We start from the raw sequence: 16490 nt of genomic DNA on the forward strand, positions 1-16490 counted from the left end.
CTGGTTTTTATCGACGTTTCATTAAAGATTTTAGCAAAGTTTCTAGACCTTTATGCAATCTACTTGCTAAGGATGTACCTTTTATCTTTAATGATTCATGTCTTGTGGCGTTTGAAAAATTAAAGCAGTTGTTAACAACATCACCCATCATTTAGTCCCCAAACTGGAGCTTACCATTTAAAGTCATGTGTGATGCATCTGATTATGAAGTAGGAGCAATGTTAGGACAAAGAGTTGATCGAATTCCCCATGTTATTTACTATGCTAGTATGACATTGAATTATGCACAATTGAACTATTCAACTATTGAAAAAGAAATGCTAGCAGTAGTGTTTGCATTGAAAAATTTTCGATCTTATCTCATTGGTTGTAAAATAATTGTGTTCACGGATCATGCTGCTCTTAAATATCTTCTCACAAAGAAAGATGGAAAAGCTAGACTAATTCGTTAGGTGTTACTTTTGCAGGAGTTCGACTTAGAATTTAAAGATAAGAAAGTTACAGAGAATGTTGTAGCTGACCATCTCTCTCGTCTCCATTTTGACACAATTATGGAATCAATACCATTGAATGAGTCATTCCCAGATGAACAATTGATGAGTGTGGAAGTATTACCGTGGTATGCTGATATCGTTAATTATCTTGCTACAGGTCAATTTCCAAAGCATTGGACCAAGCAAGACAAAGCTAAATTTTTTGCAGAAATAAAAAATTTCTTTTGGGATGACCCGTATTTTTTCAAGTATTGTGCAGATCAAATTGTTAGACGATGTGTCCCAGAAAGTGAAATTCAAAATATCCTTTCATTCTGCCATGAACAAGCTTGTGGAAGCCATTTCAGCGCTAAGAAAACAACGACTAAAGTTTTACAATGTGGTTTCTATTGGCCAACTATATTTCAAGACGCTTACACTTTCTGATCTTTATGTGATAGGTCTCAACGAATAGGGAGCATTACACGAAGGAACATGATGCCATTAAATCCAATTTTAGTAGTTAAGATTTTTTATGTGTGGGGTATCGACTTCATGGGTCCCTTTCCCCCTTCTTTTGGCCATCAATACATATTGGTTGCTGTTGACTACGTATCGAAATGGGTAGAAGCAATTCCATGTAAAACCAATGATCATAATGTGGTGATAGGATTTTTGAAAAGCAACATTGTTTCATGCTTTGGATTCCCTCGAGCGATAATCAGTGATGGTGGTGCCCACTTTTGTAACAAAGCATTCAAAACTCTTTTGACAAAGTATTCAATCACTTATAAAGTGGTGACCCTATATCATCCGCAAACCAGTGGCCAAATTGAAATCTCCAATCGAGAAATAAAGTACATATTAGAAAAGACGGTGAGGCCAGACAGAAAAGATTAGTCATTAAGACTTGATGATGCATTATGGGCATATAGAACAGCTTTCAAGACCCTGATTGGGATGTCACCCTACAGGCTGGTGTATGGAAAAGCTTGTCACCTACCTGTGGAACTTGAGCATCATGCATATAGGGCCATCAAGAAATTCAACTTTGACATGCAGCAAGCTAGCTCAGAAAGAAGATTACAACTGGCAGAACTTGAAGAAATTCGCAATGATGCATACGAAAATGCCAAGATTTACAAGCAGCAGATGAAAATCTTTGATGACAAGCAAATTATGAGAAAATCATTCACTCCAGGTCAAAAAGTACTTTTATTCAATTCTCGTTTGCACCTATTCCCAGGTAAGTTACGCTCTCGATGGTCTAACCCCTTTATTGTTTATACTGTTTTTCTACATTGGGCAATTGAAATTAAGGACCCAAAGAACGGTGTCACGTTTAAAGTTAATGGTCAAAGATTTAAGCCATAGCTAGAGTACCAGCTACATGGAGAGGACATCGAAATCAATTTGAGTGACCCACCAGAGTTGAATTGAATTTTTTTTCTTTTCGGTGATTTGATTTTTTATTCTTTCTTTTTATTATTCTTTTGCTAATTGAAATTATTTTTGCATAAGTGTGTTTGTTTAACCATTAAGTTTTCTCTTATCATTGTTAATCATGAGTACCATAGCTAAACAGTTCCTTCTGAACATTCTTAAACCGTTTCAATGTGTAAAATCTCATCTCAAAAGGCAGATTCGATTTGTAAAACACATCGTATTTGGGCTCTGTAACCACCAGAGTTAGTATCCTATGTTAAAGATTTAGAAAGCCAACTCAGAGAAATTGAGAGAAGTGTCTACAACATCCAGTTGGAGATTGAGGTAAATTCAATAAGAGGACGATTTTAATTTTCTTTGTGTGTTTTAATTTGTTTTTCTGTTTATGTGCTTTAGTTTGTTACCCCGGTGAAGTGGCGGATAACGGTACTCCGTGACAATCAAGTCGGTTACTTCAGTTTTCCATAATAACTGATATTATGAGGCGAAGGTATAGACCGAAACGAGATTCTAGCAAAGCTTCACAATCGATTCCCTTCACTTCCTCAGAATGCCCTCCTTACAATCTATAAAGCTAGGTCTAAACGCATGCGATTGCTCATGAGGAATAACATACCTGCTAACATCCGTTGGTTAATCGAAGCTAAAGTACGATTGGCAGGTGAGTTACCTCCAAAATTTATTGCATACATGCCTGGTTGTGGTAAAGGAAATTATGCAAGAAAATGAAGAGCTCGAAGAATTTCTGTTGCTTGTCATAAATGTGCTAGAATGAGATGCAATAAAAATCCATATTCTTTAAGAATGATGTCTAATAACAGGGAAGATAAGATTCAATTCATTAGGGATGGCTTGAATAAGGAGTCATTGGATGATATTCTTTTGTCTCTTGAAACGCATCCCAGTGGATATGTGCAAGGAGCGATTCTCCAGTTATGACCATTATTCCAGAAAGAGCATGCACGATATAGTCTCGGGAATCTGACTATAAACGACCCTCTTTGCCAATTTATAAGAAAACTGGATGGGAAGCCTATCCTCGACCCATAGAGGGCGTTCAAACCGTTTCTGGACGTAAAACCAGAGGAAGATGTGAGCCACAATCGCAACTACCTGTAAATATCCTTTTACTTTACTGTTATTTTATTTCACTGTTATTTTATCTTTTCCATTATTGTCTTTAATAATTTTATTTTATCATGGTTTCTTTTTCCTTTTTACTCTTTCCTTTTTGACTCCTGATCCATGTGCTTTACACGTTATTTGACACTGACATGCCGCCTCATACACAGTTTTGACCCACTGTCACCAAGATTCTTAAATATGACTTTTTGTTAAGCACTCACAAATTGTTTTTGAGAAATATTCCAATGGCAGCTACTCCCAATAGACAATTCAAGAACATTTGTGTGCTTTCTGGATTTAACTATGGCAAACATAAAGAGTTCGTTGAGGCAGCCATAGATCTTGGTTGAAGCATAGCAGAGAGAAAACTACACTTGGTGTATAGAGGAGGTAACTGAGGGTTATCAAAATTGGTCTCAAAAGCTGCTTTTGTCAAAGGAAGCCAAGTGTTAGGCATCATCCCAAGAGCCCTAAAATCTTTGGGCAGTTTATCTGACCCACCGACTAGAGAAGAGTTAGTCGTCTCAGATATGCAAGAAAGAATAACTGAAATGCTTAATCATGCTGATGCTTTTATTTTCCTTCTACGAGATCTTGCAACACTAAAGACACTTATCACACTAGTGTCTTGGGCCCATCTGCACATTCACCATAAACCCATCGATTTGTTAAATGTCAATAACTTTTATGATGGCTTCCTCGCATTTCTTAACCATTCAATAAAAAAACTATTTCATTCCTTCCAATACGAAAAAGCTTTTTATTTGTGCTCACACTGCGAATGAGCTACTTGATCTGTTACAAGCTTATAAACCGGAGCCAGACCCCTGGACCTTTGTGTTGGAGCGTCCTAATAATGACGGTAACAGTAGCCGTAGTAAGAAGTACAAATTAAATTTAACTCTCCGCCTGTAAATATTTTCTTCTGTGCTGTACTACCCAGGTGATGTCTTCTAAACTCTACTTCTTTCCTTTAAAACATTAAGGATAATGTTTCGTTCTAGTTGGGGGGGAGGGAATAGTCGACAATTGTGGAATCTTGGTTAAGTTTTTACTAATTTTTTGTTGTAGAAACTAATTGTTGCTAACTTTTTGTGTTGAAGATGGCTGAATATGGAGTGTAGTTACTCTAGAAACGCATCTCCTTCGTAAAAAAAAACAAAAAAAATTTCCAGATATTTTCTTTTCCTTTATTAATTTTTTTACAATCATTTTTCTTCTTCTTTCTAATTTCGCCTTTATAAATATACACTTTCAAATTTTTCGAGTTAAAGATGGCTGAATATGGAGTGTAGTGCCTTTAGAAACGCATCTTCTTAGTTAAAAAAAAACATTTCTTTTTCTATCATTTTAAGTGTAACTTTTCTAATTAGTTTTTCTGAATCATTTTCACATTTCTACATGCATATTTTCCTTTCATGTTTAGAATAAGTTGGGGGGTAGAATGTTGTTTAAAAAAAAAGAAAAAAATTGTGTGATTTGTTTTAACATTGGATGACATGATTAATTTCAAATTTTAGTATTTGTATTATCTTTGGTCTTAAGTGATGTTACGCTATGTTTGCTACTTTACATGTTGATGTCGGAGACAAATATGAGTTGCTTGAAGGAATGAACATGTCATAATAAGTACCAAGTGAGTTTTTGAGCCTATCATTTTTCTCGGAGAGTAACCATTTTGCCCATTCTTTATACATCTTAGTTGTTTATTATTTTATACATGATCTCTAGATTTCTTTTAAGTTAACCTTTAAAAAAAAGTTGTTGTAAAATTTAAAAAAAAAGAGAAAAAAATAAAAAAAATGTATGTTGCTACATCTAGAGACCCATCTAACTAGTAGATATGGAAGATTCTTTAGAGCCCTAAAAAATGATGGAAAGGCCATCTTTGATTCGTTTGAGTCTTTCTAGCCATCCCTTTTATGAAATATCCATAATTAACCCTTTTGAGCCTTAAAACAAAAAAAAACCTTTTCCTTGTCGACTTATCATCTTGACCCACTCCGATTTGGAGTATTACCCGATGTCTTATAAGTTCCATCACCTATTTATGTTTGAGAAAAATGTAAATAATTATTTTGTTCAGTGAGGTTGTGCCAAACAAAAGCAAAAAAATAAAAAATAAAAATTGTTGTTTAAGAAAAAAGAAAAAAAATAACAATAATAGGTGAAATCCACCTTGCAACTTCCAAAAAAAAAACAACAAAACAAAAATCTCTGTATTTTTCTTAAACATACACTTTGTTTTCCTTATTCCCCCTCCTTTGTTAGCCATGTCCCTAGCTTACGTTACGTCCTAATAAAAGTCCTTCTTAATTTTAAGGAACTATACTCTGAAGTAGAAGCTAGTTATATGGGCTAAAAAGATGTAGTAGTGCATAAAAAAATAAATAAATAAATTGGGTTGACTAGCATTTTTATTTGACTTGAGATCGTATTATTTCTAAGCTGAGGGCATATTTCTTTCATCTTGGTGAGAGCATGTGATATCACTTCTTTATTATTTTCTCTCAATTACTATTCATTGGAGTGACTATTTTTATTGGGTTTAATTTCTTTGTGAAGGTGTCACTACTTCCAGTGAGATTTTGGGGTTTGACATGTCATTCTTGAAAGTAGCTATGATAAAGTCTATTGGGCTGATTCATGTGGATGGTGATGTGGGTGTGATGTTTCTTTAAACTGGAGATAATGCTTATACTTTTATTTTATTACTATCATTAGTCTGATTGAATAAACATGATTGTTAAAAAAAAATCATTTTGGATTTGAATTTTGTTTTCGCTTTATTTGCTAAGGACTAGCAATAAGCTGGTTGGGGGGTGTGTTGAGTGTTAGAAAATGTATATTTATAAAGGAGCAAATCGTCATTTTACACTTCAAGTTTTACTAACACCCTTATTTTTATGTAGTTAAACTTCTTGTCATTTAATTATGTGTGTTGTATTATAATTAAATATTTTATGTATTTTAGGGGCATCATAGTCATTTCACATTGAACGAGAGATCAGACGGTAAAACGGACATCACTTTTGAACTCAGGACTGTCGAAAACCTTAGGAGGAGCATAAAAGGAAAAATGACACTGTTCACATGTACGGTACTATTCACATAGACGGATTGATGACGTGGCATTGACCGATGATGTGGCATTGACCGATGATGTGGCATTGACTGATGAGGTGTCACAATTCTATTGGACTAAAATTCTTATGCACTGTTGATCGATGACATGGCAGCATATCAGTGGACCAAAAATCTTGCGTACGGTATATGCATTACACAAGATTATTTCAACCAAACCGTGTCACTGTCAAGCCGGGTCAAACCGTGTTACTGTTCAAACCACGTGGTCAAACCGCATACTGTTGACTGATGACGTGGGGCAATTCTAAGCATCCGAAATGTTTTTAATCCAATGGCCATGATTTACTCAATGTATTTATAAAAAAGGGGCTCTCCCCCCCTAATTGGATATCGCTGAATCCATTTTTGGACTCCATTTTTTGTAATTCCTTCTCCATCTTGTATTTTCTACGTATTTTAATAAATTTCCATTTTGCCCCTAGTTCAATTATGAGTAGCTAATTTTCTTTCAAACTTGGGTTGAAGGTGAAGTCTTAACATGTGTCATGGGCTTTAATTGGTAAATTTACTTTCTCTTCCCCGTTAGTTTTTGCGGATGTTTTGACTTCTCGTTGACAAATAATAATAATCTTGTCTAGATACCGCCCTAGTTTCACCAACTCCCTAGTACAAGGTTATTATTATTTGGCACGATAAGCCCTTAGTACCATATTGATTAGAGTGTGGTTCATGAGGTATGGATTCCCCCCTTATGATTTAATTGACACTAATAAGGAATATTTAGCCCATGGTGCATGTTGATATGGATCCAGATATTCAAGTACGTCATTTCAATAGATTTCTCTTCAATTTATTCTCGTCATTTCAATTCCAATTTTAGGATAATCTAAGTCACTTTCACCACAAATGCAACCACCTTCATACAAAATTAATTCTACATATAATTAAAATCCACCTCCTCGTGGGATCGACACTCGTCACCATTGATCGATACTACAATAGATTCGTGAACTTGCGAGTTCAATAAAATTTGCACAATACTTTACATGCATGGTCGTATGTCATTATTACCTAATCTTGAACCTATAGACCTTGAACTTGAAAAAACACTTCGCACACACAAACACATTAAAAATAAAATGGATTTGTAACAATAAGCACCACCACAGGAGAGGTCATTTAAGGATTATTTCAGCCCTTTAGCTAATTTGAGCACATCATGCATAAGATACCCAAATGTAGCTGCTAGGAGTTTTGAATTAAAACATAGTGTGCTAAATTGTCTCCCAACATTCTATGGCCTAGAAATGAGGACCCATATAATCATTTGAATGATTTTCATGTTGTTTGTCAAACATTTAAATATGAGAATTTTTCAGACGATGATGTTAAACTTAGATTATTCTCATTTTCTTTAAAGGATAGAGCTCGTTCATGGCTCAATACATTACCTGCCAATAGCATCACATCATGGGAACAAATGGTAACAAAATTTTTGAATAAATATTTCCTAGTGCATAAAACCAATGCTATTCGCAGGAAAATTTCAGAGTTTACCCAGAGAGAAGACGAGCAGTTTTTCGAAACATGGGAGCGATTCAATGGGCTACTCTTGAAGTGTCCACATCATGGGTACGAGAAATGGCACCAATGCCAATACGTTTTGGAGGGATTATTGCCGAATGTGCAAGAATGGCTAATGGCAACAAGTGGAGGAGAGCTAATGTCAAAAAGTGCATTAGAAATTTGAGAATTCTTTCAGCGACAAGCAGATAATTCCCAACAACGGAGTCGATCACTCAGGAATACTAGAAGAATTAAGGGAGTAAATGAGGTTCACATTGGCGAGTCAAGTTCGGGAATCAAAGAAGTCAAGGAGACGGTTGAAAGTCTCTCTCGACAAATAGCATCGTTATCGACTGCTAAATCAACAGAACCACATGACCCTGACTCATATCCAGATCAAGCCAATGTCATAGGTGTAATGAGAAAGCCATCAAATTACAACCCATACTCCAACACATATAATCCTGGATGGAGAGACCACCCAAATTTTTCATGGTCTCGAAGATTCCAATAGAATGGATCAGCAGCTCCAACTCCACCAATGCAACAAATTCCTCAAGTTCCTTAAGCCTCTCAGCCTCCATTTAGATCATACAATCAGAACCAGAACTACTCTCAACCCAGACCATAGGAGGATGCATTCCAGAATTTCAAAAATGTTACTCACTCTACGATTGAGCAACAGAACCGCACCATTGATGGACTATGAAATAAGATGAGAGCAGGCTTCAACTCACAAGCTCAATCAGTTTCAAGCCTCGAGGACAACTTGCTTCTTCAGTTCAAACCTTGGCAATGACTTTTGAGAAAGGTAAATTCCCAAGTCAACCAGTGCCCAATCCTAAATGAGTGCACGAAATAAGTACCAGTTCACCACAGCAGCACGGAGAGGTCAAAGCCGTCATGACCTTGCGAAAAGGAAAAGAAGTCGACAACAAAGTAGAGATGCCGGTGATAAAAGAAAATCAAATTGTACCTGTGAATATTGAGGACTCATCACCGGAGGAGAGAGAAGAAGCCAACCCACGAGAATACGTTCCGAAAGCTCTATTTCCTCAGAGGTTAGCTAAAGGAAAGAAGAAAAAATCCACAGGTGAGATTCTTGAAATCTTCAAACAGGTAAGTGTTAACATCCCTTTACTTGATGCTATAAAATAAGTTCCATCTTATGCCAAGTTTCTTAAAGACCTTTGTACTAAAAAGAGAAACATTCATGTTCAAAAGAAGACATTTTTAACAGAAAACGTTAGTTCTATACTCCAACACAAAATTCCTCTAAAATGCAAAGACCCAGGCTCCCCCACTATCTCATGTAATATAGGGAAGCACACAATTGAGAATGCTTTGTTGGATTTAGGAGCTAGTGTAAATCTGTTACAAGGATAATTAATAATGGGTTAATGGAAGACATTTTCTTAAAAAAGAAAATAAACATGCATAAATACTTTGAAACAATATTTACAATACATGACAAAAATGCAAAAAACCATAAATGCATTTTAATTTATTATAACGATAATCTAGTACCGCTTTAACAAGCTATCCATTGGGGAAGTCATGTCCACACTTACTAGACCCAATTATCCATTAGATTTTTACTTTCATGTAAAGACATGATAAATAATTATCATTATCCTTTTAGGCCTAAATTTGTTAACAAAGCTTCGTTGGGAAGGTTAATAACAAAATTTAGTTGAGTGTATAACCATTGTTTCAATCTACGTATTTTTCATAATCAATAGTTACTGTTGGGGTGAACAATCGATTGAAAAATATTTCAATTTTATCTTTAAAGAAATTTATCAAATAAAATGTCTAATATATATATCATCCGAAGGGAGCATCACCGTATCATGAAGTCGAGGTATACATATAATTTTATTATTGAACTAATAGTGGAGCTTGTAGGAAAAATTATCTTGAATTTTCCCTCTCCCACCCAATATTTTAAAATTGGTTTTTCCTTTTAAAACATACGTTAATTATATTTTTAATTACATGCTTCCTATAATATTATCTAGATGATATCCAATATTATTAAGCATATGCAAATTTCAAACAATATAATGAGATTCATAATTAATGAATGACATGTATCATTATGCATAGAGTGACACTTCCTATTCTATATGACATGTTATTACGGCATGCTATCATCCAAAACATAATATATAGAAAAATAATTAAATAATCTTAACGCATGGCTTTCCTAAAATGGAAAAAATACATTAACCCTAAGCCTAATCTTTATTGGGCTTCTTGTCAATGTGCATCTCCCATAAGCTTGTCTTTGTTAATGGATTAGGGAAAATTGGACTTTTAAATTTATTATTGGTCCAATTTTAATTTTGAAAGAAAATAAATAAAATCTTCTTTTAATAAAAATTTTGGATCAAAAATAAATTTAATGTGTTAAATTTTATCTATGCATTTTAATCCATTAAGTCCAAATTCAATTGGGCCTAAAACTACGATTCATTAAGCCCAAAAATGTTTTTTTGACTTAAATGCATAAATTTAAAACTTAACTGTCAAAAGGAAAATACTATTGAACCATAGGGAACTCAATGATAAAAACCATTGAAAAACCTCAAAATCCATATTTTCCTCCCCAGCCGCCGTCGATACAAAGTCCAGCCTTCGTTCATGATTTTCTGACTTCGATTTAACTGCCGGCGCCTCACTAAAAAGTTCCCAAATGTCTCACGACGCCTTCCAACAGCAGCTTCCGTACGCAACCATCTTCGCTCGCGTTGCTAGGCACATTGCTTGCTGCTGCAGCTGCTGGCAGCGTTGCTTGCAGTGATGGTTGCTTGTAGCGTTTGTTGCAATGCGCGCAGCTGGCAACAAGGGCCGCACGCGCTGCTGCAGATTCCAGTAGGTTTCCACTATAATTTCCAGCAGTTTCCAGTAAGTTTTCGCAAGTTTCTAGCAGTTGTAGCGCGTGTTTCCAGCAGTCTCGTGCAAGTTTCTATAAGTTTCCAGTGATTTACAAATTTCCTAAGCCAATTTTGGCTTACAAAACTTCTATAACAGTCAACTAAATCAAGAGGGAAATATGATGATAAAAGACTACCCCTCTTGTTACAAATCCAAAGAAAAAATACAATAGAGAATCTAACAATGAATTAAGACAAAAACTAAGCATGCTTTATTTATATATTAAACAAATAATATATATCTGAATAAATTGTGCCACTCTAATTAGGGTTGGCAAAACCCCGGGCCGAGTCTGGGTATTGCAATGACCGGACCCTGCCTGGATGCAACTGGTCCGGGTCTGGGTTCGAGCCCGGGCCGGGTTTTAATCGAGTACCTGAATTTTATATTTTTTTTAATATTATATGTGTATATATTTTTTATTTTTTGGTAATTTTATAAGTTTTAAATTTATTTCAATAAAATTTGACATGAAAATATAAACTTTAAGTGTTTAAAAGTTTATATATGTATAATAAATTAGTCAAATAAATATAAATATTTAAAATAATATATATTTTATAATATTTTTTTAATAAAATCTGGATTATGGGTTTATCAAGTGATGCGCAAGACCAACCCAGCTTCATACCTGGGTCGGGTAATACCCGGCCCACAACGTCCGGGTACGGTCCGGGTCCGGACCGGACGGGTATTTTTGCCACCTCTAACTCTAATACATAAATATCAATATTGATTTCATACGAAATTCTTATATATTAATATGAGATGGCTCTGATACCAATTGTTAGAGGAAAATTAATTTTTCTTAAAATAAAACTTTTTAGGACCGATCTTATGCAATATATAGGAATACGTAATCCATAAAATCATACCTTGACAATCCAAGAAGATGAACAATCTTGACTTTTTCCGCTAAAGTGATTTAGACTCCCAGGTCATGATCTGTCACCACCACTCCTGTTAGATCACGATCCGCTACCAAATAATCTTCCAGGCTATGACTCAAGTTTGATTTGCACTTGACGTATGGAGGCCTTTATCACCACTAAAGCAACTAGCAAGAGAAATTTTTCCTCTCAATTTTAGAGAGAAAAATTATTTTTCTCTGATATGTATATTGCGGCTCTATCTTTTTTCTTTAGAGAAAATAAGCCTTTTATATCTCCCTTTAGTGAAAACTCTAGGTACCAAATAATAAAAATCAAAAGTCACGTTACTTGCTTTTTCTAGGGAGCCCACCTTGTAAAATAACATAAGGCCCCTTGCACACAAGCATATTAAATGGAGCCTCCCACTAAATGAAATATTTAAGCTTTTGACCCAAATAGCTAGTTATCTTGCTTATTAATCCGGTAGTGGTGCAGTCAATTAAATGAGCTAACCCGGGGATCATTTGGGTACATACAATACTGTCTACAATAATTAGGCCTGTAATTAAACTAGCACAATTATTTAATTCCAAATCTACTCCACTAAAAGATTGGAACTGACCTCCATAATTGTATGCTCGAATAATAATTCATCCCAAACCACATTGATTTCTTTACTACATAATCTTTTGTACCACATCGCTAATTAAATCGATATCTCAACTATCTAATCGATTTAATTACATCTTGTTCCTTGATACTTACTGGTTTTCTCTAATGATCATTTTCAACATACTAAATATGAGAATTCTATGATCAAGTGCCGAAAACCTATCAAGAGATGTATTGTACAAATTCTATATTGTTAATCTATAACTCCAATACTCATAATTGCTTCCACCAAGATTCCGGGTAATCTTGACTACAAGTATGTGTCGTGCCCATTGGTAACTCAAATGGAATAACTATTACAATCATGAAATCATAACTAACTCAAGATTAAGATTACAGTAAAATCAATGCCTATGAAAGTTAGTAAGTCTGATAATTATTATAAAGTTAATTAAATCTCATATGTGATCCTGTTCAATGTAGTCGTACTATTTAATAAATTAATACATAATTAAGACAAATCATTCAATGAATTTATTACAATCTAAACATAAATAGAGCGCCCAACTCTATTTATCAATTGCGAACTTAATTTATTTAATCATAAGATAACTTTTATTTATGTCTTCTATGAATCCATATGATGATCACATACATACATATAATATGATTAAATGGACCTTATTCAAAATATTTATGCAATTGAAAATATCTTAAATATTTTATTAATCAGAAAATAAATAAATTAATATGCTTTAAAGAGCATATAATCCCAACAGAACTACAAAACAAAAAAAAAGAAAAAAGAAGAAGAAAATGAAAAGAAAAAAAAGAGCACTCTACAACAATTCGAAAATAAATCAAAACAAGAATAATTACAGCACCAGCAACAATTTTGAGAGTTCACACACACACACAAAATTATGCAGCTCAGACAATTCTAGCAGCAAAAAAAGTATCACACACAAAAAAAAATCAACAACAATGCCACTGGAATTGTATCACACACACAAAAATCAGCAACAATGCTGTTGGAATTGTATCACACAGATAAATCAGCAACAATGTTGCTGGCATTGTATCACACACATACACACATACACAAATAAACAATAATGCTTCTGGAATTGTATAAACAATTCCAGAAGCAACAATTCCAGCAGTAAAAAAAAGTATCACACACTCAAACACAAATCCTAATCAGCCAAATTATCACACACACACACACACAAAAATCAGCAACAATGCTGCTGGAATTATATCAACAATTCCAACAGCAAAAAAAGGTATCACACACACTCAAACACAAATCCCAATCAGTCAAATTATCACACACACACACACACAAAAATAAGGAACAATGCTGTTAGAATTGTATCGCACACAAAAATCAGCAACAATTCCAACAGCAACCCTAATTACAACTCTAAAATAATCATTTCCTAATCAACCAAAATCCCAAACAACTAATTTCACAACTCTAAAATAATCATTACATTACCTTAGGTGCAAAACTATCTCGTTTGTTGTAGTTGTTGGCTGTTACGTGATGGCAGTGGGGAGTTGTGGCTGGTGCCTTGTGAGTAGATAACGAGGGCCGTTTGTGTTTGCTTTGTGAGTGCCGACTGTTGCCTGACTATTAGTCATGGCAACGGAGACCTCGCGTGATAGCTTATTGGTTGTGGTCTGTCGTCTGTGAGCGATGGCAATTGTGGCTGGAGAAGATTTTATGGGTGATGGCTAGCGTGATGGCAATTGTGGTGGCTGGAGAACTCGCGTGAGAGGTGACTCAAAACGGTTCATTTGGAAATTAGAAGGAAACAGATCAAAGCGAAACAACGTCGTTTTGGGGGGTTTTCGGGGTTTGACTCAGGGTGAATAGTAGCGCTATAAAATCTTAAAGGATTAATTAAAGTAGATTAATTATCTAAATTCAAGTGCACATACTAAATGATTACAATGTATCCATATGGAATGATCACATAGAATGATTGTAGTAAATGTTTACGATATTATTTACACTATATTTTTAGCACAACTTTTGATACTATTCACAACAAATGTTTATTAATACAAATCGCATATGCTCATCCGATATAGGATAACTCTATTCATAGTAGGAGTATAAATTTAATTTCTTTTTTTTCTAATTTGATTAGAACTTAATTTATATTTTTTCCTGTTTGAGTGATATTCCGTTACTTATGAGGAATCATAATTTTATTAGAAATAAGATAATCTTAACTAGTATAAATACGTTTATTATGCTTGTTTTTTTCACAAGCTTTTCATTAATAACATTCAATATTTTTGAATTAAGATATTTTCTCCTTTGTGAGAGTCCCCTTCTTGAGTTTTCAAAAAGTACGCTATAATGAAATCTAGTATCACTTTGATGCTGCGTCATCATCAATACAGTTATACAGAATTTGAATGTTTATCTCGTGATGCGAACCCAGAGTAAAACTTTGATATGCATGTTCAATTTAAAGTTTCAAATAACGAAGACTATTATAAAATGATTTAAGGTAAATATAAGCCTTAACCCAATAATTTAAGAAAAAAATTGAACCAAAGATAAATAAATCTTCACTTCATGTTTAGGAAAACACAAACCAAAGATTAACAAATCTTGACCTAAATACTTTTAATTGAACAGAAACCACAAGTATAAAAGAATGATATTGATGACACACTCAACACAGATAAGAATATGAGTGATAAGTAAAAATTGGAAAGTCATGAGAATACAGTTTTTGATAAGTTCATTAGTTCTCAAAAAAAGTAAAGTAAGAATTATCTTTCTATTCATATAACTATAATCATCTTCAATATTTATTTTGCAAAGCATGGTAGATTGAGTTTTTATAGGCTAATAAAAAACCAAGTTCCTAAAGTACACTTGAAAATATTGAAACAATCCTCTAAGTACAGGTTTAGTAAAGAAAATCTTTCAAATGACTAGACTAGTCAACCAACATTAATATTGGAAGAGAGGAGTAATAAGATATACTTTAATAAATACTTTATATACATACCAAGATAGAAACTTATGTACTTGTGTATGCTTGCCCACATACACACCATTTTTACCTCTTTTGCCTCAAAAAATATTCTCCAATAATCCATGTAATCTAATCTAATAAATATCCAAGACTACATAAATTTCCAACATATAAATAAATAAATTACAATATCAATAATAAAAGCTGAAACACATTTTTGTAACACAATTGGTTCGGGAACCCATTATGGATTATAAGTTAGTATCAATAATAAAAGTTTGTAACCAACTATCAATAACTAGTTGGAATTAGCTGAACCAGCCAAAAGGTGAAAATTTTATTCTTATTAATTTAATTTTTTTTCATATTATTATTTTAATACTTTGAAATCAATAACATAATCAAAGTAATTACGAGAGTGGGAGAAAAATATCTTTGATATGAATATTTTATTATTTGTCATATAACATGACTGAAAAGTGATTTATAACTCCTAAATATAAGAGTGTCTTGTTATAAAATAAGTTGGTGAGTCCGAGATTGACCCACAAGAAAAAGGTTTGATTTGTTAATTTCCTTTAAATTATCTACGAACTAGAAATATAATTCAAATACACTATTTAATTAAAGTGAAAATATGAAAATAAATTAGTTAGGGCTATGGATCTACTCTTAGTAGTACGTATAATCTAATAAATTTTTTTATCATTTTTATTTAAATTTATTGATTAATTACATAAATTATCGTTATTTTCTCATTAATTTTATTCTGAATTAAGTACTTAGTGTGTCAAAATTCAACTTGACTACAATAAGTTGAAATGTCATTTTACTGTACTCTATGCTAAGGTATTAAGAATTTATTGCGCCAAACTCCCTTATCTGTCTGTAATAAATCAAAATTTTAAAATATAACATATGGATAAAATTAAATAGAAAATAATTTAATTTATATAATTAAAAAATAATTTAGTTAAATCATATTTTTTAACTAAGAGTTCACCTATCCTACTATATATAGTTAAGCATAATTAAAATAAAATAATTTTTAAAATTAAAATTACAGATAATTAAAAATACAATAACTAAAATCGAAAATAAAGCTAAATTTAGTATGGAAATGATTTACAAAATATTAAAGAAGAGTATTTAGAAGAGATAAGGAGAAGAATTTGGAGAGAAAGAAGTGAAGAAAGGTGTAGAGAAATGGATGGTAGCTACATACATTTATACTAGCTCATGATCAATCCCCACCACACATGTATCATGTCTATACATTTGTTTCACTAACCAAACATAAATTTAACTCAATCCACTAAAGCATGCTTAACTTATTTCATTAACAACTCTCACACTTAACATCA

The 16490-nt window shown here is 33.4% G+C and overlaps 1 non-coding gene across 1 annotated transcript; it reads right to left on the reverse strand.

Annotated features, from left to right (window-relative positions):
- Positions 1 to 7662: 7662 nt before the first annotated feature.
- Positions 7663 to 7766, reverse strand: LOC112101271. Its single transcript, XR_002907398.1, has one exon. It is a non-coding gene; the product is annotated as a small nucleolar RNA R71 (small nucleolar RNA).
- Between the last annotated feature and the right edge of the window lie 8724 nt (positions 7767 to 16490).

This window comes from Citrus clementina, unplaced genomic scaffold (genome assembly GCF_000493195.1).
Source record: "Citrus clementina cultivar Clemenules unplaced genomic scaffold, Citrus_clementina_v1.0 scaffold_2, whole genome shotgun sequence".
NCBI classification, from domain to species: domain Eukaryota; kingdom Viridiplantae; phylum Streptophyta; class Magnoliopsida; order Sapindales; family Rutaceae; genus Citrus; species Citrus x clementina.